We start from the raw sequence: 4765 nt of genomic DNA, 5'->3' as shown, positions 1-4765 counted from the left end.
GAAAAGTTGCTGTGAAAATAAAAACATCCACCTATATCTATCTCAGAGTGAAATTTGTTGCCCCAATAGGTAATATATTTCTCCTCACCAGAGGTTTTCCAACAAAGGCTGGATGACCACTTGTGTTTTTTAAAGAAGACATTCATGTTCATGTATTGATTAGACTAAATGGGTTCCCAGCCAACCCTTCCATTCTGTACTCTTGTCCTCTTTTTCTCCTTGCCTAAAAGGACATTTTGTTCTTTATTGGCCTCTAGACCTGTGAAAAGAATGGAAGAGGGAAAACTGAAATTGACTCAAATTTTGCCACTGCTGGCAGCAGTATAAGGAAAAGGTTTAGTGGAACAATGACAAGAATATCTAAAATGAGGTTCAGTGATTTATATATAAACTTTGTTTTTTATTCCCTTCTTTGACCTTCTTGACATATGCTTGACACATGGCTCAGAATGCAACTCTGGGCTCTTAGGAACTGCGTTCAATCTTGAAAGTGTTTCAATATTAACTCAGTAATTTGGGGGCCCTGGAAAGATCTGCATGTGGCTTGTTTCTGTGTCTCTGTTTGGAATTTTCACTTCCCTGGAAAGCATTGAGTTAACAATAAACATTAAAGATTTGCAAAGAACAGAAAAAAGAAATCACATCCAAGTCTAGTTGGCAAAGGAATAGTTACAGCCTGCCTTCTAGTGACTACCATTTCTTTTCTCCACCAACTCAGGAATTCATTCATAACTCGTGCATAGCAACATATCTGTAAGGGATGTTTCGATGAAGCAGAGAAATCTCCTTTTGAACTGTTGTGGAAGGGAGGGCTAAGAATCTTATCAATCTTTTCTAGCCATTTTTTCTCTGTCTACTAAGGGTGACCTATTGTCTAGTGCCTTCTGCCAGCTTCACCTCTAGATAGGAACTTCTTTGAGCATTCATGGAGGGAATAATAGAGAAGAAAGTCCAGACCGCACCACATAGGCAAAGTTATTTTTTAGCCCATTTTTCACCAGAGGAAGAGGATTGGGAGTGGAGCCAAGATGCTGGAGTAGAAGCAAAAATTTAGCCTGAACTCCCGCTCTAATCACTTCTAATACATGTATAAAAATAATTCTAAACAAACTTTAGAGCTATAGAACCCACAGAGACAGAAAGAAACAAATCTCCAGCTGAAGGCAGCCTGGCAGAACAACAGAAAGAGTTGATTGCATGGGGCTGGGAGCCAAGTGCAGTCTTCCATGTGGTTCTGGCCCTGTGGTGGCCATAGCAGACTTCAGGAGAGTGAATCACCAGCAGCTGTGGCAGTTAACAGGCTTTTTAATCCATAAACTCCAAAGACAAAGTAAAAGGTCAGTTGGAAATTCTTTTGGAATGGGGTAAGGAGAAAGGAGGACAGAAGAGTGCAGTCTGGCCACTGCCCCTGGGGTGAGAAGGAGCAGAGGCATGGCAGCTGCACCCCATAGTGGCCTCAGGAGCTCCTGGCCTGCAGATAGTAGGAGGACCAAGTGACCATTCAGAGGGTAATCGCTCTTGCTTTAACCTGCTTGGATCTGGAATGCAGTCTTGGATGGTGGTCCTGGGATGTGTGTCCAGTGTGCCAGGGCTTGTGGGGGCTGCAGAGAGGGTGCCCTCCTAATAACTCCGGCAGCTGAGGAAATTCCAGTTATTTAGGACAAAACTCTCTCCATTCTGAAAGCAGAGTTCTACTGTGGCAAAGAACTCAAAAGTCAAGTAATTGGCTGGCAAGATGAGCAAGCAGAGGAAGCACAAACAGACCATATAATCCTTTTTTGAGGACAAAAAAGGATCAAGGTATGGAACGTGAAGAAGACAGAAAAGTCAGAACTCCTGCATCAAAAGCCTCCAAGAAAAATATGAAGTAGTTGTAGGCCATGGAGGAGTTCAAGAAGGATTTTGAAAATCAAGTAAAAGAAGTGGAGGAAAAATTGGAAAGCAAAATGAGAATGATGGAAGAATACCATGAGGAGCTGGCTAGGTAGCACAGTGAATAGAGCACTGGCCCTGGAGTCAGGAGGACCTGAGTTCAAATCCAGCCTCAGACACTTAACACTTACTAGCCATGTGACCTTGGGCAAGTCACTTAACCTGAATTGCCCTGCCTTCCCCCCTCCAAAAAGAAAGAAAATCATGAAAAGTGAGTCAACAGCCTGCTAAAGGAGACCCAAAAATACACTGAAGAAAATAACACCTTAAAAAATAGACTAACTCAAATGGCAAAAGAAGCCCAAAAAGCCAATGAGGAGAATACCTTAAAAAGTCAAATTTGCCAGATGGAAAAGGAATTTCAAAAACTCACTGAAGAGAATAACTCCTTCAAAATTAGATTGGAGCAATTGGAAGCTAATGACTTTATGAGAAATCAAGATACTATAAAACAGATCCAAACAAATGAAAAAATAGAAGGCAATTTGAAATATCTCATTGAAAAAACCACTGACCTGGAAAACAGATCCAGGAGAGATCATTTTAAAATTATTGCACTACCTGAAAGCCATGATCAAAAAAAGAGCCTACATGCCATCTTTCAAGAAATTATGAAGCAAAATTGCATTGATATTCTAGAACCATAGGGCAAAATAGAAATTGAAAGAATTCACTGATTGCCTCTTGAAAAAAATGCCAAAAAGAAAACTTGTAGGAATATCATAGCCAAATTCCAGAGTTCCCAGGTTAAGGAGAAAATATTACAAGCACTAAGGAAGAAACAATTTGAGTATTGTAGAAACACAATCAGGATAACACGAGATCTAGCAGCTCCTAAATTAAGGGATCAAAGGGCTTGGAATATGATATTCCAGAGATCAAAGGAGCTAGGACTAAAACCAAGAATCACCTACCCAGCAAAACTGAGTATAATGCTACAGGGGAAAATATGGTCATTCAATGAAATACAGGATTTTCAAGCATTTTTGATGAAAAAATCAGAGCTGAACAGAAAATTTGACTTTCAAATACAAGAGCCATAAGAAGGTAAACAGGAAAAAGAAACCATAAGGAACTTATTAAAGTTGAACTATTTACATTCCTACATGGAAAAACTAGAATTGTAACTCATAAGACTTTTCTCAGTATGAGGACAGTTGAAAGGAATATAAATGTGTGTATATATATATATATGTATGTATACATATATATGTATGTATAGGAGGCTGTATATGTATATAAATATATATGTGACTGTGGGCATATGTGTGTTCATGTATACATAGACAGGATGAGTTGAATATGAAGGGATCATATCCAAAAAATAAAATTAAGACGTGAGAGGAATTTATTGGGAGGAGAAAGGGAGAGATAGATTAGGGTAGATTATCTCATATAAAAGAGGCAAGAGAAAATTCTTACAATGGAGAGGAAGAGCAGGAAGGTGAAAAGGAATGGGACAATCTTATTCTCATTGAATTTGACTTAAGGAGGGAATAACATTCACACTCAATTGGGTATATTACCCTACAGGAAAATAGGGGGGTAGGGCATAAGAGGGGGATGATACAATGGAGGGAAGATTGGGGGAAAGGGTAATTAAAAGCAAACATTTTTGAAAAGGGATAGGATCAAAGGAGAAAATAGAATAAGTGTAGGGTGGGATAGGATGGAGGGAAATATAGTTAGTCTTTCACAATATAACTACTATGGAAATTATTTGGATAACTACACATGTACAACTATATTGAACTGTTCATCTTCCCAGTGGGGTGGGTGAGGAGGGAAGAAGGGAAAGAATCTGGAAAGTTTTAAAAACAAATGTTAAAAATTGTTTTTACATGCAACTGGGAAATAAGATGTACAGGCAGTGGGGTATAGAAATCCATCTGCCCTATTATAATGTTGGGGGGGGGGTGATGCAGGAGGATATAAGAGAGAACAGAAAGGGGGAAGGATCATTCAGTAGGCTTGCTATTTTGGGGTAGGGGTAGGGGAAAGACAGGGAGAAAAAATTGTAACTCAAAATCTTGTGGAAATGAATGTTGAAAACTAAAAATAAACAAATACATATATCCATACATATATATATATATATATTTAAATAGAGGAAGAGGATCAGATCCATTTCTTTATTCCACTTTGAGAAGCTTACAAACTGTTCTAAATTGTTAAAAAAAATGCAATGGCAGCTACGTGGTACAGTGGATAGAGCATGGGACTTGGAATCAGGAAGATTTGTCTTCATGAGTTCAAATTATCCTCAGACACTTACTAACTGTGTGACCCTGGGCAAGTCACCTAACCCTCTTTGCTTAAATTCTTCATTCACAAAATTAGCTGGAGAAGGAAATGATAAACCACTCGAGTATCTCTGCCAAAAAAAAACCCAAATAGTGTCATAAAGAGTTGGACATGACCCAAAAACAAAAAATGTAATAATAAATAAGATTTTTCTCATATAGGTCAGGAGCCCCAGCTGAGATTAAGTCCTGACAATTCAGACAGAGTTATATCCTCTGTCCCTTTGATTTTTGTCTAATACGTTGTCCTCACTGCCTCCTTTCTCTTCTGTGATTCCCTATTCACAAATAATGAAATATACATATCAAAAGCAGGTATGACTGGTCAAACTTTATCTAGCTAGCATTCATACTAATTAGAAAGAAATCATTGAAGTAACTTTAAAGATGAGACAATCTTTGGAACAAGAACTCACATTTCCTGAAGCTTGGGGGAGAGACAGAGATGCAGAGAGAAAGAGAGCATCAGTATCATCCTCAAATACCTGTAGTATTCTCTCTAATTTGAGCCACAGGTGGTTTCAGCATGG

Source organism: Petaurus breviceps, unplaced genomic scaffold (assembly GCF_028583685.1).
Source record: "Petaurus breviceps papuanus isolate PSGF00001 unplaced genomic scaffold, PetGlider_PUasm1.0 187, whole genome shotgun sequence".
NCBI classification, from domain to species: Eukaryota; Metazoa; Chordata; class Mammalia; order Diprotodontia; family Petauridae; genus Petaurus; species Petaurus breviceps.
Note: the sequence above shows the minus strand (reverse complement) of the source record.